Raw genomic sequence first — 24,647 nt, 5'->3', positions numbered from 1 at the left:
TATGTTTGCAACTGGACCTCAATTTTATTTATCTCAATTTTGAGTTCTTGAGTGATCCTGGCCGCTGTTTTTATTATGAGGACTAACCAATCCCTTGAACAGTGCCAGGAGATTAGTGACCATTCTTTTTTAAAAACCATGTCCTGCTGGAAAATTAGTGGCTCATTTTTTACAATCAGGCCCGGTGGTACCATTTTGTTGCGGAGGTATTGGGTCATGAACAATCCGTGTAGTGCGGCTTTTATCTGGTTTCTTCTGAGATTCAACAGTTCATTCCAGTCGTTTGTTTGTGGACCTGTGTCCTGGTTGCATAGTCCCTCGAAAAGGTTGCTGTCTGCTAGAATTTTATCGATTTCAGCCTCCGCGAAAGTGAGGCCATGTTCGTCTTCCATTGTGATGGAACCGCTGGCTTCTTTTTTACCTAAGTGTGTGTCTATGTGTGTGAGTTTGTATGTCTGTGGGGAACTCCCGCAGCTGCGCGCTGCCTAGACACTATTTTTAACAAAGAAGGGAGGTAGAGTACCAAATAGGATTCCTACTCCACGGGCACTGATACATAAACAAGAAGAATCCTACTGCTAGTGTGGGGAGAAAAGGAGGGGAAGCACTCAGTGTTGTGTAAAATACCCCTCACACACCAACAGGCCCCTTGGTGTCATGCTTCATCATCGGGGTCTTCGCACCCCGCTATAGGGATGCGGCACGCTGCGACCTACGACTACGTGGGAGCGTTGACAGGTGTTGACTATGTGTGGTGTGTGTTGACTGTGAGTGATAGGAGGATTAAATGTGAGTGGGAAACGTGGTGAGAAAATTTTAAAAAGTACCTGGCTAGTGGGAAAAAGAAAAAACTTTATTTCGTGCCCCTAGCTGGTGCTATTAAAAAGATGTGCAGAAAAAGACGAGGTTGATTTGTCTTAGTTATGGACAAAACCTCTGGTGTGCGTCGACATGTTTCGGTACGTGTGTACCTTCTTCAGGACGGGGCACAACTCCCAACCCTACTCACGTATTTCTAAATAAAAAGAGGTTATATTTAGTAAAAAGTGAAATCACTCTATTTGAAGTTGGCTACAATGTGCCTACAGCGGTTCTCAGGATCATGTATTTACATGTCCTGCAAAAAAGGAAAAAAAAACATTAAGTTTGGTTACCATAGGGTATCGGCTCAGACAGGTGCAGTCACCTGGAGCCCCAAACAGAGAACAATCTGTAAAGGAAAAGACATACAAGACACACAACATATAGGACACACTTAGGTTTTCTTGTACTTATTGTTTTTCAGACATACTCTTAGTCTTTGATGTCTACTGCATCATGAGCAAATCCTGGGCAACAAGGTGGGTAGGTGGATCCACAATCTACAAAGATAGAGAGATGGACTCAGTGCTGTTGTTTATATTCACTTCTTACCACATCCGTCTACCTGGAAAAGCCTGATTCTGTGTGGGGAGAATACTCACGAAATCCGCCTGTATTGGCCTCCTTCTACCACCCCGTGCTGCTCCGCTGTGAATGGATAGCGGGCGTGTTTAGTGGTATTTAAGGAGAGGCTTGGTGTACTGCCATTGGTTACTTGCCGGAAGTAACAGGGACCATACATGAAGACTGTCTGTATACGCCTTAGTACATGTGGTCTAATTAACTTTGGCATGTGACCCAATGTTGTTAGTTCATTACCGGAATGACCGTATAAGGTTTTTCCGCTTCTTGGTCAATCACGGGCTGAGAAAGGGAGCGCCGTTGTTTACACGACTGTGTTGTCATATGTGCATGCGCATGGGTTGGTGTCTATGCGCATGCGTACCAGCCGGGCGGGGTAGTGTCTATACAAAGATGTGATTTGTAGCGCTGGCTCATGTAGGCAGATGTCAGCCGTAGTGGTCAAGTGATTTGGCTCCACGGTATGTCATCATTTAGTCCTGTGATGTGGGTGCCCAGGCGGAACACCCAACGTTGTTCCTTCTGAAACAGGCCTGATTCCGAAGGTAGTCGCTCGATGACCGTCCAGCGGAGGTCATTTATGCAGTGCTGTAGTGCCAGGAAATGTGATGCCATTTTGGTTGTTGACTTTTTACAGCGTATGTTTGATTTATGTTCGCCAATCCTAGTTTTGACTGGTCGGGTGGTCATGCCCACGTATTCCAGTCCACATGGACAGTTGATCAAGTATACCACATTTTTAGTGTTACAATTTGAGAATTGGCGCTGCTCCCATGTCGTGCCATTCCTGAAGGTGAGGTTCTTGCTTTTCTGAGTCTGGTGGCAGCAGCTGCAATCACCACAAGGGAAATGGCCCTGTACACTGGTCGGGTTCTGTCTAGCAGTCTGGTTTTCCCGTGGTCTAGTGTGGACCACAATGTCTTTTATGTTCTTGCCCCTCCGGTGCGCATGCATGGGTTTCTCAAAATTGAGTTTTCCACAGTTCAGGATGTCCCAATGTTTTTCGATCACCTTGGAAACCTGGTTCGATATTGTGGAGTAGGTTGTCACGCAGATGGGTCTCTTGTTCAGGTCTTTCTCTTTGGGATTTTCCTCTATGAGAGCCTCCCTATGGTTGTTTTTGGCACGTTTCATCGCTTTTTCGATGGTCCTCGTTGGGTACTGTCTTTCCACGAGTTTCGTTCTGAGGTCTTTTGCCTGGCGGTTGAATTCACTTAGTTCCGTACAGTTTCTCCGTAATCTCAGGAACTGTCCGTACGGCAGATTTTCCCTCAGGTGCCTGGGGTGAAAGCTGTCATAGCGTAACAGACAATTCCTGGCGGTGGGCTTGAAGTGGGTGTTACTTTTTAGCCTACCATCCTCGCTGTAAATGTTCAAATCCAGGAAGACCATCGATTTATTTGAAACGGTGCTTGTGAATTTTAAATACTGGTTCTGGTTGTTTAGCCAGGTCAAGAAACTGTTAGCACTGTCGTTATCACCGTTCCAAATGATGAAAATGTCATCGATGTACCGTTTCCAGATGCCAATCTTGGAACGGTAGGGATTGTTCTCATGCAGGATTTTTTGTTCTTCAAGGTGGTGGACGTATAGTCCTGCCAGGCTCGGCGCAAACGTGCTTCCCATACTTGTCCCGTGGGTTTGTAGATACAGTGTCTCTTTGTACTGGAAAAAATTGTCTTTTAGAGCCATGCTGATACACTCCAGGACTAGGTTTCTTGGTGTTTGGTACTTCCACGGTCGACTGAAGAGTACCTCCTCGATTATCTCTAGTGTCTCCTCGTGTGGTAAGCTTGTGTATAAACTTTCCACATCGAGACTTACTAGGAGCTGTATTGTCGGATCAAAAGGTAGGTCTTCCAGGAGTTGCAGGACCGACTTGGTGTCTTTTAGGTATGTATTTGTGGCTTGTACCATCGGTCTTAGGAAAGCGTCAGAGAATTTGGACAAAGGTTCTAGGATAGACCCTATGCCAGACACAATGGGTCTCCCTGGCGGGTTGTCAAGATTCTTGTGTATCTTGGGGATACAATAAAAATACGGTATCCTGGGATTCGGTTGCTGTAGGAAATCAGCCTCCTTCTTGCTGATCCAATCGGGGGCAAGTCCCTCTTCTACCATGCCTCCGATTCGGGTCCGTAGTCTTTCTGTTGGATCATTATCCAGTTTCTTGTAGTTCCGTGGGTCTGACAGAAGACGTAGACACTCCTTGTCGTATGCTTAAAGTGTTTGCAATACGATTGCTCCTCCCTTGTCGGCAGGTTTTATGACAAGTTCCCTATTGGCTGTTAGTTCTCGGAGGGCACTCTGCTCTTCTCCACTTGTATTGTGGAAGACATTTCTTCCTTGGATGTTTAGTTTGTTAACCTCTGTAACCACCGCTTTCTCGAAGGTTAGAATCTCCACCGGGATGCTTGTATCTGGTGGGGTGAAAGTTGATTTCAATCTCAGACCTGTATCGGTTTTGTCTTCAGGAGGGGGTTTGTCCTTAAAAATAGCCTGCAATTTCAACTTCCTGAAGAAGTCTTGTAGCTCCACATTGAGTCTGAAGACATCTGGTTTATGTGTGGGGACATAGCCCAGGCCTTTATTCAGGATGTTCCCCACAGACATACAAACTCACACACATAGACACACACTTAGGTAAAAAAGAAGCCAGCGGTTCCATCACAATGGAAGACGAACATGGCCTCACTTTCGCGGAGGCTGAAATCGATAAAATTCTAGCAGACAGCAACCTTTTCGAGGGACTATGCAACCAGGACACAGGTCCACAAACAAACGACTGGAATGAACTGTTGAATCTCAGAAGAAACCAGATAAAAGCCGCACTACACGGATTGTTCATGACCCAATACCTCCGCAACAAAATGGCACCACCGGGCCTGATTGTAAAAAATGAGCCACTAATTTTCCAGCAGGACATGGTTTTTAAAAAAGAATGGTCACTAATCTCCTGGCACTGTTCAAGGGATTGGTTAGTCCTCATAATAAAAACAGCGGCCAGGATCACTCAAGAACTCAAAATTGAGATAAATAAAATTGAGGTCCAGTTGCAAACATACATCACACCAGAGGAACTGAAAACCAGACTCGAAGAACTGAACCAACAGATGACGGAATTCGAATTCAATCTAAAACAAAGCAAAACAAACAAGCTGACAAAGGATGTAGCTAAATTTACCCCAGAGAGTGCATACCCATACACCAAAGTGGACTATGTCTCAAAAAACAACTACAGCGATGCAGACAGCGACACTTCAGATACCGGCTCATCGGGTTCAAACTCGAGTGGAAACAAGGGGAACAGACAACGGAGGGGTGGATGGAGACAAAGACGCCAACAATTCCCTAGACAAAGGGGATGGCGAGGTTTCCAACCACCGAACCATTTCCAACCTTTCATGGGTCCACCTCAATTCAACCCTTTCCAGTTTGGGCCAATGTGGAACCAGGAATACAGTGATGGTTTCTACGGACAACAACAACCCTATGGAGGTCAACAGCAGCCTTTTTTAGGGGCGCGCCAGAATTCGCGCGGAAAGAATCGGAAAGGGAACAACGTGGCTTGGGAGGATCAGGAACAGCCCAACGCCCGAACAACCCGGAGCATGACAGGGTCACTTCCGAACCAACCGTCGACCAGCAAGAAAGGGACTTAGTGGTGAACCTTACTCCGATCACTTTGACCACCACACAGAAAAACATCCTGAATAAAGGCCTGGGCTATGTCCCCACACATAAACCAGATGTCTTCAGACTCAATGTGGAGCTACAAGACTTCTTCAGGAAGTTGAAATTGCAGGCTTTTTTAAGGACAAACCCCCTCCTGAAGACAAAACCGATACAGGTCTGAGATTGAAATCAACTTTCACCCCACCAGATACAAGCATCCCGGTGGAGATTCTAACCTTCGAGAAAGCGGTGGTTACAGAGGTTAACAAACTAAACATCCAAGGAAGAAATGTCTTCCACAATACAAGTGGAGAAGAGCAGAGAGCCCTCCGAGAACTAACAGCCAATAGGGAACTTGTCATAAAACCTGCAGACAAGGGAGGAGCAATCGTATTGCAAACACTTGAAGCATACGACAAGGAGTGTCTACGTCTTCTGTCAGACCCACGGAACTACAAGAAACTGGATAATGATCCAACAGAAAGACTACGGACCCGAATCGGAGGCATGGTAGAAGAGGGACTTGCCCACGATTGGATCAGCAAGAAGGAGGCTGATTTCCTACAGCAACCGAATCCCAGGATACCGTATTTTTATTGTATCCCCAAGATACACAAGAATCTTGACAACCCGCCAGGGAGACCCATTGTGTCTGGCATAGGGTCTATCCTAGAACCTTTGTCCAAATTCTCTGACGCTTTCCTAAGACCGATGGTACAAGCCACAAATACATACCTAAAAGACACCAAGTCGGTCCTGCAACTCCTGGAAGACCTACCTTTTGATCCGACAATACAGCTCCTAGTAAGTCTCGATGTGGAAAGTTTATACACAAGCTTACCACACGAGGAGACACTAGAGATAATCGAGGAGGTACTCTTCAGTCGACCGTGGAAGTACCAAACACCAAGAAACCTAGTCCTGGAGTGTATCAGCATGGCTCTAAAAGACAATTTTTTCCAGTACAAAGAGACACTGTATCTACAAACCCACGGGACAAGTATGGGAAGCACGTTTGCGCCGAGCCTGGCAGGACTATACGTCCACCACCTTGAAGAACAAAAAATCCTGCATGAGAACAATCCCTACCGTTCCAAGATTGGCATCTGGAAACGGTACATCGATGACATTTTCATCATTTGGAACGGTGATAACGACAGTGCTAACAGTTTCTTGACCTGGCTAAACAACCAGAACCAGTATTTAAAATTCACAAGCACCGTTTCAAATAAATCGATGGTCTTCCTGGATTTGAACATTTACAGCGAGGATGGTAGGCTAAAAAGTAACACCCACTTCAAGCCCACCGCCAGGAATTGTCTGTTACGCTATGACAGCTTTCACCCCAGGCACCTGAGGGAAAATCTGCCGTACGGACAGTTCCTGAGATTACGGAGAAACTGTACGGAACTAAGTGAATTCAACCGCCAGGCAAAAGACCTCAGAACGAAACTCGTGGAAAGACAGTACCCAACGAGGACCATCGAAAAAGCGATGAAACGTGCCAAAAACAACCATAGGGAGGCTCTCATAGAGGAAAATCCCAAAGAGAAAGACCTGAACAAGAGACCCATCTGCGTGACAACCTACTCCACAATATCGAACCAGGTTTCCAAGGTGATCGAAAAACATTGGGACATCCTGAACTGTGGAAAACTCAATTTTGAGAAACCCATGCATGCGCACCGGAGGGGCAAGAACATAAAAGACATTGTGGTCCACACTAGACCACGGGAAAACCAGACTGCTAGACAGAACCCAACCAGTGTACAGGGCCATTTCCCTTGTGGTGATTGCAGCTGCTGCCACCAGACTCAGAAAAGCAAGAACCTCACCTTCAGGAATGGCACGACATGGGAGCAGCGCCAATTCTCAAATTGTAACACTAAAAATGTGGTATACTTGATCAACTGTCCATGTGGACTGGAATACGTGGGCATGACCACCCGACCAGTCAAAACTAGGATTGGCGAACATAAATCAAACATACGCTGTAAAAAGTCAACAACCAAAATGGCATCACATTTCCTGGCACTACAGCACTGCATAAATGACCTCCGCTGGACGGTCATCGAGCGACTACCTTCGGAATCAGGCCTGTTTCAGAAGGAACAACGTTGGGTGTTCCGCCTGGGCACCCACATCACAGGACTAAATGATGACATACCGTGGAGCCAAATCACTTGACCACTACGGCTGACATCTGCCTACATGAGCCAGCGCTACAAATCACATCTTTGTATAGACACTACCCCGCCCGGCTGGTACGCATGCGCATAGACACCAACCCATGCGCATGCACATATGACAACACAGTCGTGTAAACAACGGCGCTCCCTTTCTCAGCCCGTGATTGACCAAGAAGCGGAAAAACCTCATATGGTCATTCCGGTAATGAACTAACAACATTGGGTCACATGCCAAAGTTAATTAGACCACATGTACTAAGGCGTATACAGACAGTCTTCATGTATGGTCCCTGTTACTTCCGGCAAGTAACCAATGGCAGTACACCAAGCCTCTCCTTAAATACCACTAAACACGCCCGCTATCCATTCACAGCGGAGCAGCACGGGGTGGTAGAAGGAGGCCAATACAGGCGGATTTCGGGAGTATTCTCCCCACACAGAATCAGGCTTTTCCAGGTAGACGGATGTGGTAAGAAGTGAATATAAACAACAGCACTGAGTCCATCTCTCTATCTTTGTAGATTGTGGATCCACCTACCCACCTTGTTGCCCAGGATTTGCTCATGATGCAGTAGACATCAAAGACTAAGAGTATGTCTGAAAAACAATAAGTACAAGAAAACCTAAGTGTGTCCTATATGTTGTGTGTCTTGTATGTCTTTTCCTTCACAGATTGTTCTCTGTTTGGGGCTCCAGGTGACTGCACCTGTCTGAGCCGATACCCTATGGTAACCAAACTTAATGTTTTTTTTTCCTTTTTTGCAGGACATGTAAATACATGATCCCGAGAACCGCTGTAGGCACATTGTAGCCAACTTCAAATAGAGTGATTTCACTTTTTACTAAATATAACCTCTTTTTATTTAGAAATACGTGAGTAGGGTTGGGAGTTGTGCCCCGTCCTGAAGAAGGTACACACGTACCGAAACATGTCGACGCACACCAGAGGTTTTGTCCATAATTAAGACAAATCAACCTCGTCTTTTTCTGCACATCTTTTTAATAGCACCAGCTAGGGGCACGAAATAAAGTTTTTTCTTTTTCCCACTAGCCAGGTACTTTTTAAAATTTTCTCACCACGTTTCCCACTCACATTTAATCCTCCTATCACTCACAGTCAACACACACCACACATAGTCAACACCTGTCAACGCTCCCACGTAGTCGTAGGTCGCAGCGTGCCGCATCCCTATAGCGGGGTGCGAAGACCCCGATGATGAAGCATGACACCAAGGGGCCTGTTGGTGTGTGAGGGGTATTTTACACAACACTGAGTGCTTCCCCTCCTTTTCTCCCCACACTAGCAGTAGGATTCTTCTTGTTTATGTATCAGTGCCCGTGGAGTAGGAATCCTACTTGGTACTCTACCTCCCTTCTTTGTTAAAAATAGTGTCTAGGCAGCGCGCAGCTGCGGGAGTTCCCCACAGACATACAAACTCACACACATAGACACACACTTAGGTAAAAAAGAAGCCAGCGGTTCCATCACAATGGAAGACGAACATGGCCTCACTTTCGCGGAGGCTGAAATCGATAAAATTCTAGCAGACAGCAACCTTTTCGAGGGACTATGCAACCAGGACACAGGTCCACAAACAAACGACTGGAATGAACTGTTGAATCTCAGAAGAAACCAGATAAAAGCCGCACTACACGGATTGTTCATGACCCAATACCTCCGCAACAAAATGGCACCACCGGGCCTGATTGTAAAAAATGAGCCACTAATTTTCCAGCAGGACATGGTTTTTAAAAAAGAATGGTCACTAATCTCCTGGCACTGTTCAAGGGATTGGTTAGTCCTCATAATAAAAACAGCGGCCAGGATCACTCAAGAACTCAAAATTGAGATAAATAAAATTGAGGTCCAGTTGCAAACATACATCACACCAGAGGAACTGAAAACCAGACTCGAAGAACTGAACCAACAGATGACGGAATTCGAATTCAATCTAAAACAAAGCAAAACAAACAAGCTGACAAAGGATGTAGCTAAATTTACCCCAGAGAGTGCATACCCATACACCAAAGTGGACTATGTCTCAAAAAACAACTACAGCGATGCAGACAGCGACACTTCAGATACCGGCTCATCGGGTTCAAACTCGAGTGGAAACAAGGGGAACAGACAACGGAGGGGTGGATGGAGACAAAGACGCCAACAATTCCCTAGACAAAGGGGATGGCGAGGTTTCCAACCACCGAACCATTTCCAACCTTTCATGGGTCCACCTCAATTCAACCCTTTCCAGTTTGGGCCAATGTGGAACCAGGAATACAGTGATGGTTTCTACGGACAACAACAACCCTATGGAGGTCAACAGCAGCCTTTTTTAGGGGCGCGCCAGAATTCGCGCGGAAAGAATCGGAAAGGGAACAACGTGGCTTGGGAGGATCAGGAACAGCCCAACGCCCGAACAACCCGGAGCATGACAGGGTCACTTCCGAACCAACCGTCGACCAGCAAGAAAGGGACTTAGTGGTGAACCTTACTCCGATCACTTTGACCACCACACAGAAAAACATCCTGAATAAAGGCCTGGGCTATGTCCCCACACATAAACCAGATGTCTTCAGACTCAATGTGGAGCTACAAGACTTCTTCAGGAAGTTGAAATTGCAGGCTTTTTTTAAGGACAAACCCCCTCCTGAAGACAAAACCGATACAGGTCTGAGATTGAAATCAACTTTCACCCCACCAGATACAAGCATCCCGGTGGAGATTCTAACCTTCGAGAAAGCGGTGGTTACAGAGGTTAACAAACTAAACATCCAAGGAAGAAATGTCTTCCACAATACAAGTGGAGAAGAGCAGAGAGCCCTCCGAGAACTAACAGCCAATAGGGAACTTGTCATAAAACCTGCCGACAAGGGAGGAGCAATCGTATTGCAAACACTTGAAGCATACGACAAGGAGTGTCTACGTCTTCTGTCAGACCCACGGAACTACAAGAAACTGGATAATGATCCAACAGAAAGACTACGGACCCGAATCGGAGGCATGGTAGAAGAGGGACTTGCCCACGATTGGATCAGCAAGAAGGAGGCTGATTTCCTACAGCAACCGAATCCCAGGATACCGTATTTTTATTGTATCCCCAAGATACACAAGAATCTTGACAACCCGCCAGGGAGACCCATTGTGTCTGGCATAGGGTCTATCCTAGAACCTTTGTCCAAATTCTCTGACGCTTTCCTAAGACCGATGGTACAAGCCACAAATACATACCTAAAAGACACCAAGTCGGTCCTGCAACTCCTGGAAGACCTACCTTTTGATCCGACAATACAGCTCCTAGTAAGTCTCGATGTGGAAAGTTTATACACAAGCTTACCACACGAGGAGACACTAGAGATAATCGAGGAGGTACTCTTCAGTCGACCGTGGAAGTACCAAACACCAAGAAACCTAGTCCTGGAGTGTATCAGCATGGCTCTAAAAGACAATTTTTTCCAGTACAAAGAAACACTGTATCTACAAACCCACGGGACAAGTATGGGAAGCACGTTTGCGCCGAGCCTGGCAGGACTATACGTCCACCACCTTGAAGAACAAAAAATCCTGCATGAGAACAATCCCTACCGTTCCAAGATTGGCATCTGGAAACGGTACATCGATGACATTTTCATCATTTGGAACGGTGATAACGACAGTGCTAACAGTTTCTTGACCTCGCTAAACAACCAGAACCAGTATTTAAAATTCACAAGCACCGTTTCAAATAAATCGATGGTCTTCCTGAATTTGAACATTTACAGCGAGGATGGTAGGCTAAAAAGTAACACCCACTTCAAGCCCACCGCCAGGAATTGTCTGTTACGCTATGACAGCTTTCACCCCAGGCACCTGAGGGAAAATCTGCCGTACGGACAGTTCCTGAGATTACGGAGAAACTGTACGGAACTAAGTGAATTCAACCGCCAGGCAAAAGACTTCAGAACGAAACTCGTGGAAAGACAGTACCCAACGAGGACCATCGAAAAAGCGATGAAACGTGCCAAAAACAACCATAGGGAGGCTCTCATAGAGGAAAATCCCAAAGAGAAAGACCTGAACAAGAGACCCATCTGCGTGACAACCTACTCCACAATATCGAACCAGGTTTCCAAGGTGATCGAAAAACATTGGGACATCCTGAACTGTGGAAAACTCAATTTTGAGAAACCCATGCATGCGCACCGGAGGGGCAAGAACATAAAAGACATTGTGGTCCACACTAGACCACGGGAAAACCAGACTGCTAGACAGAACCCGACCAGTGTACAGGGCCATTTCCCTTGTGGTGATTGCAGCTGCTGCCACCAGACTCAGAAAAGCAAGAACCTCACCTTCAGGAATGGCACGACATGGGAGCAGCGCCAATTCTCAAATTGTAACACTAAAAATGTGGTATACTTGATCAACTGTCCATGTGGACTGGAATACGTGGGCATGACCACCCGACCAGTCAAAACTAGGATTGGCGAACATAAATCAAACATACGCTGTAAAAAGTCAACAACCAAAATGGCATCACATTTCCTGGCACTACAGCACTGCATAAATGACCTCCGCTGGACGGTCATCGAGCGACTACCTTCGGAATCAGGCCTGTTTCAGAAGGAACAACGTTGGGTGTTCCGCCTGGGCACCCACATCACAGGACTAAATGATGACATACCGTGGAGCCAAATCACTTGACCACTACGGCTGACATCTGCCTACATGAGCCAGCGCTACAAATCACATCTTTGTATAGACACTACCCCGCCCGGCTGGTACGCATGCGCATAGACACCAACCCATGCGCATGCACATATGACAACACAGTCGTGTAAACAACGGCGCTCCCTTTCTCAGCCCGTGATTGACCAAGAAGCGGAAAAACCTTATATGGTCATTCCGGTAATGAACTAACAACATTGGGTCACATGCCAAAGTTAATTAGACCACATGTACTAAGGCGTATACAGACAGTCTTCATGTATGGTCCCTGTTACTTCCGGCAAGTAACCAATGGCAGTACACCAAGCCTCTCCTTAAATACCACTAAACACGCCCGCTATCCATTCACAGTGGAGCAGCACGGGGTGGTAGAAGGAGGCCAATACAGGCGGATTTCGTGAGTATTCTCCCCACACAGAATCAGGCTTTTCCAGGTAGACGGATGTGGTAAGAAGTGAATATAAACAACAGCACTGAGTCCATCTCTCTATCTTTGTAGATTGTGGATCCACCTACCCACCTTGTTGCCCAGGATTTGCTCATGATGCAGTAGACATCAAAGACTAAGAGTATGTCTGAAAAACAATAAGTACAAGAAAACCTAAGTGTGTCCTATATGTTGTGTGTCTTGTATGTCTTTTCCTTTACAGATTGTTCTCTGTTTGGGGCTCCAGGTGACTGCACCTGTCTGAGCCGATACCCTATGGTAACCAAACTTAATGGTTTTTTTTCCTTTTTTGCAGGACATGTAAATACATGATCCCGAGAACCGCTGTAGGCACATTGTAGCCAACTTCAAATAGAGTGATTTCACTTTTTACTAAATATAACCTCTTTTTATTTAGAAATACGTGAGTAGGGTTGGGAGTTGTGCCCCGTCCTGAAGAAGGTACACACGTACCGAAACATGTCGAAGCACACCAGAGGTTTTGTCCATAATTAAGACAAATCAACCTCGTCTTTTTCTGCACATCTTTTTAATAGCACCAGCTAGGGGCACGAAATAAAGTTTTTTCTTTTTCCCACTAGCCAGGTACTTTTTAAAATTTTCTCACCACGTTTCCCACTCACATTTAATCCTCCTATCACTCACAGTCAACACACACCACACATAGTCAACACCTGTCAACGCTCCCACGTAGTCGTAGGTCGCAGCGTGCCGCATCCCTATAGCGGGGTGCGAAGACCCCGATGATGAAGCATGACACCAAGGGGCCTGTTGGTGTGTGAGGGGTATTTTACACAACACTGAGTGCTTCCCCTCCTTTTCTCCCCACACTAGCAGTAGGATTCTTCTTGTTTATGTATCAGTGCCCGTGGAGTAGGAATCCTACTTGGTACTCTACCTCCCTTCTTTGTTAAAAATACTAGATTAATGTTAGTCCAGGTCCTTATCCATAACAAAATTGGGGCCATAAGGAGAGTGTCTGAAATATACCCTTGACCAAGTTCCTGGTGGACTGAAAACGTGGTTGTAGATTGGGGTAGCCCTAATATGGATCGAAGAAACTTATTTTCTTCCCTTTGGACCAACTCGCCGTTCACATGCCCCCACAAACCTGAACCATACCTGGCTATTGCCACTGATTTCGCCCTATACATGTTTAATAAAGCACCAGTTGGTTTCCCGCCCAGTCTCCAGGAGAAACTTAAAATGGCGTTAGCCGAACTCCTGACTGCTTTAGTTTTAGCTGTAATTTGGGGAGCCCAGCTCCCCCTGGTGTCAAAAATCACACCCAAATAAGTAAAAGTTTTGACGTTAGTGATCACGTCGCCATTGCAGTAGAACTGTTTGGAATTATTTTTAACAGCCCCAACAGCCATGACGTGAGATTTAGAGTTATTTATCACTAAGTCCAGTGAAGACATAAAATCATTAAAACCATTTAAAAGTCTTTGTAAACCTATGGGCGTACGCGCTATCAAAGCTGCGTCATCCGCGTACAGGAGAACAGGAATTCTAGTTTCCCCTGCACGCGGAATGTCCAAGGTGGCATTTAAGAGAGTCTTCTCAAGTGAATTTATATAAAGGGTGAACAGCATGGGCGCAAGAATGCAGCCCTGCCGCACCCCCCTGCTCGATTTGAACCAAGCTGTACAATTTCCTTCTTGGTCCATCCTAATGGAAGCTTTTAAATCCTTGTGTAGTTCTGCCAAAAAATATACAAGGGGTGGATCAAGTCCCAATTTTAACAACATGGTCCACAGCCGAGCTCTATTAACTAGATCAAAGGCTGTGGACAGGTCCATAAAAGCAACAAAAATTGAGCCCTTTTTAGCGATAGTGTATTTCGAAATAATCAGATGAAGATTTAGGCATTGGTCCTCTGTCCCTCTACCTGCACGAAACCCGTACTGGGCGTCTGCTAAAATGTCGTTCTCTAGCGACCAAGTATTAATTCTAGCTAACAGGACCTTGCCCAAAATCTTCATAGAAGAATCCAATAAAGAAATTGGACGAAAACACTTCGGGTCACTTCTTTGTCCCTTTTTAAAAATGGGTACTATAATTGAACATGCCCAGGTTTTTGGCAAGCCCCCCTCATGTACACAATTAAAAACATTAGCCAGGATCTCCGCCCACAGCTCAGGTTTACATTTGTAGAGGTCCAGAGGTACCCCATCCGGGCCCGGAGCTTTGTTGGCAGCAGAGCCCAAAATTGCGAACTCTACTTCTGATTTACTAAAAGTTAGCTTGGTAGGGTAGGATAGGGAGTAGGGTATAGCAAAGGCCTCAACTGTTTCATTTGAGCCATATATATGAGAAAAATGATTTATCCAAGCTGCTTCAGGGATATTTATATCAAGATCCGAGTTATTAGTATTAGCAAACAAAGGATTATTAATTATGGCCCAAAATTTGGAGCTTTGTTTGAGAGTTGTGGAATCCATTAAAGAATCCCAGGCTTCATCTTTAATGGCTTTTTTCCGTAATTTAACCGCCATTGCATATTCTCTTCTCAACTTGGCCACCAAAGACCTATTTCTGGGCAAATGTTTGAGGGCCCTCAACAGAGCCGAGTGAGCTTTCGAACAAGTGTGGTCAAACCACCTGAACACTGGGGCAGGACCCCTCCTTGGTTTTGCTGTAAGCTCTTTTTCAATTCTTGCACAAATAGCTTCAAAGGCACCAACAACATCCCCCCCTACTCTCTCCATCCCTGCATTTCTCAATTTCAACTGTCATATGTTGCTCAATCTGTCCATGAAAGTCCTCCGGACAGACTTTGCACCATTTAAGGCGTCTTCCCTGGTACTTTGCACCATTTAAGGCATCTTCCCTGGAGTGGGAATAGTAAATTCTACCCCTCCACTATCCAACACTTTCCCTACTATTGTACTGACTGGACTGGGGATCGTACATCTTACCTCTACGTGATGCACCACTTTCCATACTGTTTCACTGACTGGAGTGGGAATAGTAAATTCTATCCCTCCGCTATCCAACACTTTCCCTACTGTTGTACTGACTGGAGTGGGAATAGTACATTTTACCCCTCCCGCATTCCAATACTTTCCTTACCGCTGCACTCATTGGCCTTGACCTCAGGGGTGAGACCTTGATCTCAGGGCCAAGGCCAGCACTCTCCCTAGCAGCTCCACCACTCTGCCGCCAGGTCTGAGCCCATCCCTGTACAGGGTTCGATCCAGCTACCTGCCTGGCTGCCTTTGCCTCACGGAATCCTCCAGTGCTCCCCTTCTGTTGTTAACTGCCTGCTTCTGTGTCTAAAATACTGTATTGCTTCGGTGTCTGAAATACTGTATTCTGTACATTGCTGGGCTCTTCTGATTCCGATCACTGCACTTTTGCTGCGTCGTTTTGGTCCCGCCCTCTGCTGCCTTGTACCCTCTTTGTGTGTATTTTTCCACCCGTTTCCCACCGCTGCTGCCCCTGCGGCCCCGCCCTGACCCAGATGCTCCCACCTCCCTGCCTCTGCTTCTTCCCTCCTCCCCTTCTTATGGTGACTGCTGTGGGGGAGCACGCATGAGACCTTGACCTCAGGGCCAAGGCCAGCACTCTCCCCAGCAGCTCCACCACTCCACCACCAGGTCTGAGCCCATCCCGTGCAGGGTCCGATCCACCTACCAGCCCGGCTGCCTCTGCCTCCCGTATCCTCCAGGGCTGCCCTTCTGTTGGTAACTGCCTGCTTCTGTGTTTGAAATACTGTCTTGCTTCTGTGTCTGAAATACTGCATTCTGTGTATTGCTGTGCTATTCTAATTCTGATCACTGTACTTTTGCTGCGTCGTTTTGTCCCCTCCCTCTGCTGCCTTGTACCCTGTTTGTGGGTAATTTTCTGCCTGTTTACTGACACTGCTGCCCCTGCGGCCTGCCCCCGGCCTAGACGCTCCTGCCTCCCTGCCTACGCTTCTGCCCCACCCCTTCTTATGGCAACTGCTGTGGGGGAGCACGCGTGAGACCTTGACCTCAGGGCCAAGGCCAGCACTCTCCCCAGAAGCTCTGCCACTCCGTTGCCAGGTCCGAGCCCATCCCCGTGCAGGGTCCGATCCAGCTACCCGCCCGGCTGCCTCTGCCTCCCGGTATCCCCCAGGTCTGCCCTTCTGTTGGTAACTGCCTGCTTCTGTGTCTGAAATACTGTCTTGCTTCTGTGTCTGAAATACTGCATTCTGTGTATTGCTGCACTCTTCTGATTCCGATCACTGTACTATTGCTGTGTCGTTTTGTCCCCTCCCACTGCTGCTTTGTACCCTCTTTGTGTGTAATTTTCCACTCGTTTACTGACACTGTTGCCCGTGCAGCCCCGCCCCCTGACTAAGACGCTCCGCCTCCCTGCCTACGCTCCTGTCCCGCCCTTCTGTGCAGTCACGCCGCTGGAGGCAAGCCCACCTGTGCCCATTGTCGCCTGGACCGCACCCAGCACCAGACCGCCTGGCCCCCGCGAAAGCCACGACTCCCGACACGCTGCGATGCCAGCACCCTCTACGCGTGAGACATTGACCTCAGGGCCAAGGCCAGCACTCTCCCCAGAAGCTCCGCCACTCCGTAGCCAGGTCTGAGCCCATCCCCGTGCAGGGTCCGATCCAGCTACCCGCCCGGCTGCCTGTGCCTCCCGGTATCCCCCAGGTCTGCCCTTCTGTTGGTAACTGCCTGCTTCTGTGTCTGAAATACTGCATTCTGTGTATTGCTGCACTCTTCTGATTCCGATCACTGTACTATTGCTGCGTCGTTTTGTCCCCTCCCACTGCTGCTTTGTACCCTCTTTGTGTGTAATTTTCCACTCGTTTACTGACACTGTTGCCCCTGCAGCCCCGCCCCCTGACCAAGACGCTCCCGCCTCCCTGCCTACGCTCCTGTCCCACCCTTTCTTATGGCGACCGCTGTGCAGTCACGCCGCTGGAGGCAAGCCCACCTGTGCCCATTGTCGCCTGGACCGCACCCAGCACCAGACTGCCTGGCCCCCGCGAAAGCCACGACTCCCGACACGCTGCGATGCCAGCACCCTCTACGCACTTAACATCGGACGATCACACACCTGTTTCCGGGTCGCCCCGAAACGAACACAAGGACCCTTCTACTGCCAGAACTGCAGCTTCACCAGCATCCGATCCTCATATCCGCCCACTGGGAAAGAACGCAACCACCTCAGATGCATTCTTCTAAACGTCCGCTCCGCCCGCAAACATGCAGTTGAACTCTGGGACCTACTCGACTTAACCTCCCCAGAAGATGCCTTCCTGATGGAGACTTGGCTGAAACCATCCTCGGCCCTCAAATTCGCCATAGACATCCCGGATGGCTACAATATGACCCGCAACGACCGCACCAATAGAGTAGGAGGAGGAATCACCATCGTCCACAAGAACACTCTCAGAATCGCAACCAACACCAACAACCTTTTTAGCACCGCTGAACAACTGCATTTCCAGATCCACGCCAATATCAACACCACCCTCAGAGGAACCCTTGTCTACAGAGCCCTCTGACCCCAATCACAGTTCAGCGACTCCATTGCCAACCTCGTCAGTACACACGCTCTCGCTCTCACCTCCACAAACTACATCCTTCTCAGGAACCTGAACTTCCACCTCGAGAACAACAATGACACCAACTCCACCACCCTGATCGACAACCTCGCCAACCTCGCACACAGACAACTCATCACAACACCCACCTACTCTGCCAGCCACATGCTTGACCGCATCATCTCCACAAGCTCCCACGTCACCTTCAACCACACCACCGAACTCCACTGGACAGACCATCGCTGCATCCACTTCACCTTCCGGAAACCCACCACACACCACCGCACCCAACGGACCCTCCCTCCGCTGCTGGAGCAAAGTCACTGAAGACCAGCTAACCACCACCCTCGCCCGGAGCCCACCCGTGGACCCTGCTGTCCCCGACAACCCTGCCCGCAACCTCAGACAATGGATCGACGACTGCACCAACACCCTCGCCCCGATCAAGAAACCCTTGAACAGACACACCAGCAAGAAAGCCAGCTGGTTCACTGAGGACCTCCAGGTCTCCAAGCAAACCTGCCGAAAGCTAGAGAAGAAATGGCACCGGACAGCTACACAGCCCACAAGAACGCCACCCACAGACCCATCACCTCATCAGATCCGCCAAAAGGGCCTCCTTCAAAAACCACCTAGACAACAGCGCACACAACAGCAAAGAGCTCTTCAACATCATGAAGGAACTCTCCAACCCCAGCTCCAACACCAACAACATCCCAGCTTTGCAAGACCTGTGCCACTCCCTTTCCACCTTCTTCCATCGCAAGATCGCAGACATCCACGACAGCTTCAACGTCACGACCACCATGACAATCACTTAGACCTTCGTCCCCATGGCCACCATCCGCACCAATACCCTACTCTCCTGGACCAATCAGAATCATGAACACCATCCACTCCGGATCTCCGTCATACCCATGCCCACACCACATCTTCAACAAAGACAGCACCACCAGCATACCCAAATCTCCAGAAAGCCATCGACATCTCCTTCGAGACAGTGACCTTCCCAAAGATCTGGAAACACGCCAAGATCAACGCCTTACTCAAAAAACCCAAGGCTGACCCCAAGGACCTCAAGAACTTCCGGCCCATATACCTGCTCCCGTTCCCGGTGAAGGGCTTCAAGAAGACCGTCAACAGACAACTGACCCACTACCTCGAGGAGAACAGCATCTTGGACCCATCCCAGTCCGGGTTCCGCAGCAACCACAGCACCAAAACTGCCCTCATCGCCACCACTAATGACATCAGGGCCCTGCTGGACAACGGAGCAACCGCGGCCCTCACCCTCCTGGACCTATCAGCCGCCTTCGACACTGTCTGCCGCCGCACCCTACGCACATGCCTCCACGATGCTGGGATATGAGACAAGGCTCTGGACTGGACCACCTCCTTCCTCGCTGGCAGAACCCAGAGCGTCCGCCTCCCCCTTCCACTCCAAAGCCACCGAGATCATCTGCGGCGTACCCCAGGGCTCATCCCGCAACCCGACATTGTTCAACATCTACATGGCACCGCTCAACCACGTTGCCCAACTGCAGGACCTCAACATCATCTCCTACGCCGACGACACCCAGCTGATCCTCTCCCTCACCAAGGACCCCTTCACCGCCAAAACCAACCTCCATGAAGGAATGAAAGCCGTCGCCGAGTGGATGAAGAACAGTCGACAGAAGCTAAACTCGGACAAGACGGAAGTCCTCATCCTCGGCTCCACCCTTCAGCCTGAGATGACTCCTGGTGGCCGACCGCACTGGGAACAGCTCCAACACCCAATGACCACGCACGCAACTTAGGGTTTATCCTCGATTCTACTCTCTCCATGATAAAGCAGGTCAAAGCCGACTGGTCCTCCTGCTTCAACACCGTCCGCATGCTCCACAAGATCTACAGGTAGATCCCCACCGAAACAAGATGAACGGTCACCCAGGGCTTCGTCAGCAGCAGGTTGGACGACGGAAATGCCCTCTATGGAGGAGCCTTGACCAAACTCTTGAAACGACTTCAACACATCCAAAACGCCTCTGCACCCCTGATCCTCGACATCCCTCGCCACAGCCAGATCACACCCCACCTGAAAGACCTGCACTGGCTCCCTGTCAACAAGAAGATCACCTTCAAGCTCCTCACCCACGCACACAAGGCATTCCACAACAACAGACCAGCATACCTCAACAGACAACTCAGCTTCTACACCCCCAACCGCCAGCTCAATTCCGCCAACCTTGCCCTCGCCAAATTCCCCCGCATCCTAAGAGCAGTCTCCGGTAGCAGATCATTCTCCCACCTCACCACCACGACCTGGAACACCCTCCCCATCCACCTACGGCAGACCCAGGACCTGCTGACCTTCAGAAGACTCCTCAAGACCTGGCTGTTTGAGCAGTAGCAGCAACCCCCCCAGTGCCTTGAGACCCTCACATGTGAGTAGTGCGCTTTACAAATGTTCTACTTGATTGATTGATTGATTGATGGGAGTTGGAATAGAAAATGTTACCCTTCCGCAACCCAACTTTTTTCCTATTATTGTACTGACTAGAGTGGGAACAGCAAAGTTTACCCCTCTGCTATCCAACACATTCCTGACTGTTGCACTGACTGGAGTGGGACTAGTACATTTGACCTCTCTCCTATCCAACACTTTCCATAATCTTGCATTTATTGGAGTGGGAATAGTAAATGTTACCCCTCTACAATCCAACACTTTCCCCACTGTTGAATTTATTGGAGTGGGAATAGTAAATTTTACCTCTCCAACACTTTTCCTACTATTGTATTGGCTTTAGGGGGAATAGTAAATGTTGCCCCTCCGCAAAACACTTTCCCTAGTGTTGTACTGACTGAGTGGAAATAGTACATTTTGCCCCGCCGTTTTCCTAGACTTTCCCTGATGTTGTTCTTTTCTTAAATTTAGAAAGCTTTATTGAAAATAAATATACCAAGTAAAACGTCAGTACAAAATCCCATTAGTTGGATAATATAACAAAGATGAGGAGATAAAAAATGCGAGTGAAATTTTGAAACAAACATTAAATCCTAACAGGGTAATATTATATGCATATACTAAGAGAAAATGCTTTTTGAAGGTTTTTTTTTTTAAAAGAAGCAAAAGAAAAGAGGAGAGAAAAAAAAGGGAGAAGGAAAAAAAAAGAAGAGGAAAAAGGAGGAGGGGGAGGAAGAAAATGGCATGTACTAAAACAGAGAAAAGCAGTTTCAACCAATAACTCGTTGTAAGCAACAATAAGGCATTATACTATACGTCTGGAAAGAAAATCGGTTAGAGGTAACCATAACAAATCTTTTTTAAGCAAGAGAAAAGTGGTGGTAGCATAAGCATGATCCAGTCTATGATGATGACAAATAAGATTTCACCATGCAGTAAAGGAAATTTTTTAGGTGTCCTTCCAGTTCGTAGTAATGACCTGTAAATAAATAGCTATGAACAGATCTATAAATTTACTTACATTCTGTGAAACCTTCCAAATTGGGGAAGAACCACCAAGAAAGACATGAACCACATCAAAAGTATGTTTGGAGCCTAAAATATCATTCAGTTTGTACCAGATTTGAGACCAGAGGGAATTGACCAATGGACAAAGGAAAAACATGTGAAGAAGATCGCTATCGGTATGAGGACATGACCAACACTTGCTAGAATCTAGCGACTTACATTTAAATAAGTCAGAGGGGGTAAGAAAAAGCCTATTATAAAAAAAAGTATAAGGTTTGAGTGGTACTAGCTGAACAGGAGACAGTGTGGATTTTAGACCAAATAGAGTCCCAGACAGGAAAAGAGAATTCCTGCAATAGATTTTTGGATTTGGGGCGGTCAGGAGAGGAACGGGACAGGATCTTATAGATGGCTGAAGCTTTGTGTGGAATAGTGAAGTCCGGTGGAGGAGAATGTAATGGGGAAATGTCGGACAGGGATGTATGATGCGAGATGAAGGCAGTCAAAGCTGGTTTGAGAGCAGAGAATTGGGAAGAGTATGTGTGAGATAATTGATATGTTGTGCAAATGTCTGAAAACTCCAATAGGGTAACACCCGATAGGAGTTTATCTACATACAATATACCTTTGTCAATCCATTCTTTCCAAAAAAGAGCCTTTTTATTAATCTTTAAGAAAGAGTTATACCATATCGGGGTAGAAAAGTAAAGATGCGCCTGAGAAAATGAGGAGCGAAACAGAGATAGCGCCAGAGTTTGAAAGTGGGAGAAGTGAACCGTTTAGGGGGATAAGACAGGCGAAATCCCTGCTGTTGTTCTGATGTAGGAATAGCAAATGTTACCCCTCCGTAATCCAACACTTTCCTTACTGTTGATCCGACTGTAGTGGAAATAGTGCATTTTCCACTCTGCAATCCAAAGTTTTCCCTACTGTTGCACTCGAATCACTGACATAATATCGAAAGACACAATATCGCCCTACAAAAATATCTACACAAAAATATCGGAAGCAATAATATCGACATCCTATACATAACTAAAAACATACAAAAATATTAGATATTGAATATCGACCTACATAAACATCGATCTCACTAATATCAACAACATACATATCGAAATATTTAAATATCGACTACTAAAAAATATACACACTAAGTAAAAAATATTGAGAGTAAAATTATCGACAACAATAATATCGGTAATTTAGAAATATAGAAAATAATTATTAATATACAATAACACTTTTTAACATTTAAAAATACAATTCACACAAAAATACACATCTCTCATAACAAACTATAAATATAATTACATTTCACAATTTAAATATATTAAATTTGATTCACCTAAAGATTAATTAGCGTAAATAAATACCCAAACATATTTTCAAAAATACAATCTAACCAATAAAAACACTTAAAATATAAAATGACCAATAGCAAACTAATTACTAACTCCAAACCACTATATAAACAATTTAACACTAAACACAAACCACCTGAAAAAAAACAACAGGAGAAAATACTATGGATAAATTAGACAACACCTACAAGAACATCAAGATTCAACCTACAATTCAGAGGATTAAAAGTAAGTAACTAAAATAAACTAAATGAAGCTAACTGCTAAAACGTAAAAAGAAAACATGATCCAATAACTAATACATATCTATTTGTTATTTTCTCCTACCACTACAGAATACTCTACTGACAAAGAACTCAGAAAACCAAGATACAACTAACAAACTAAGTATGTCCAAAGATTTTTATAACAACATAAAATAAGTCTAAACTAAAACTTATAGCATAAAATGTAACTGCAACAAAAAAAATGATATCAAAACAATTAACACAAATAAATGCATTATTTTTACAGATAAAGAAAATACAGAAAATACAGGCCACAACTAAACATTGGATACATTCGACTACACCTACAAGAACATCAAAACCCAACCTAAAAATCAGTGAATAAAAAGTAAGTAAATAAAATGAACTAAATGAAACTAACTGCTAAATTGTAAAAAATAACAAACATGATCCAATTACTAATTCATATCTACTTTTTATTTTCTAGCACCACTACAGAATACTCTACTGACAAAGAACAGAGAACAGAACTCAGAAAACCAAAATACAACTAACAAAGTAAGTATGTCCAAAGACTTTTACAAAAACATAAAATAAGTCTAAGCTAAAACTTTTAAATGCATTTTTTTTCAGGTAATGAAAACACAGAAAATACAGACCACAACTAAACAGTAAAGAACATCAAAATCAAAGACTGAATTTCCAAAAAGGTAAGCATGCACGATAGAAATGTTTTTAAATTTAACTTAATATACATACATCTATATTTTAAATAACTATAAAATATATTTCATATAGATTAACAAACAACAAAAGGACAGAAGGAGCTGAACTTGTTACTAGCCAGAAAGGAAAACTATTACTCTGCTACATGGGTTACACTTATACCAAAGAGAAACAATTTGGCAGGAAAGTTAATTGGAAATGTAGCAAATATTACTCCAACAAATGTTATGGAAGGGCAACAACTAGGGAAGCAACAGTCCTTTATACCAGGGAACACACCCACCCACCAAACATAACCGAAATTGAAGTTAGAACAGCATTAGAAAACATTAAAGAAGCAAGTACAGGTTCCCAAAAACCAACAAGCGTAATCTTAAAAGAACAGATTCCCCAAACATTGGGGTCTCGGGCAAGGCGAGGTCCTGGCTGGAATCTTATCTCTCTGACAGCTCCTTCCAAGTGTTTGAGGGTAACATCACCTCATCAAGGAAACCACTTGTTTGCGGTGTCCCCCAGGGCTCGTCCTTGAGCCCGACGCTGTTTAATGTTTATATGGAGCCACTAGCTGGGATCGTCCGCCCATTTGGAGTAAAAATCATCACCTACGTGGATGACACCCAGCTAGTGGTGGCCCTCAAGCAACTGGAATCCAACCCTGACAATTTTATAAATTATCTGGAACAGGTCTCCAATTGGATGACCATTTCACACCTCAAATTGAACAGTGAAAAAACCGAGCTAATGCTCTTAGGTAATCCTTCCCCCACTGCTCTCAAACTACTCTGGCCTTCCACACTCGGCTCCCCCCTGTGCCTAAAGACAAAATTAAGAGCCTGGGCATTTGGCTCGATAAAGCTCTTAATTTAAATGCCCAAGCCAC

This window comes from Lissotriton vulgaris, chromosome 9 (genome assembly GCF_964263255.1).
Source record: "Lissotriton vulgaris chromosome 9, aLisVul1.2, whole genome shotgun sequence".
NCBI lineage: Eukaryota > Metazoa > Chordata > Amphibia > Caudata > Salamandridae > Lissotriton > Lissotriton vulgaris.
Note: the sequence above shows the minus strand (reverse complement) of the source record.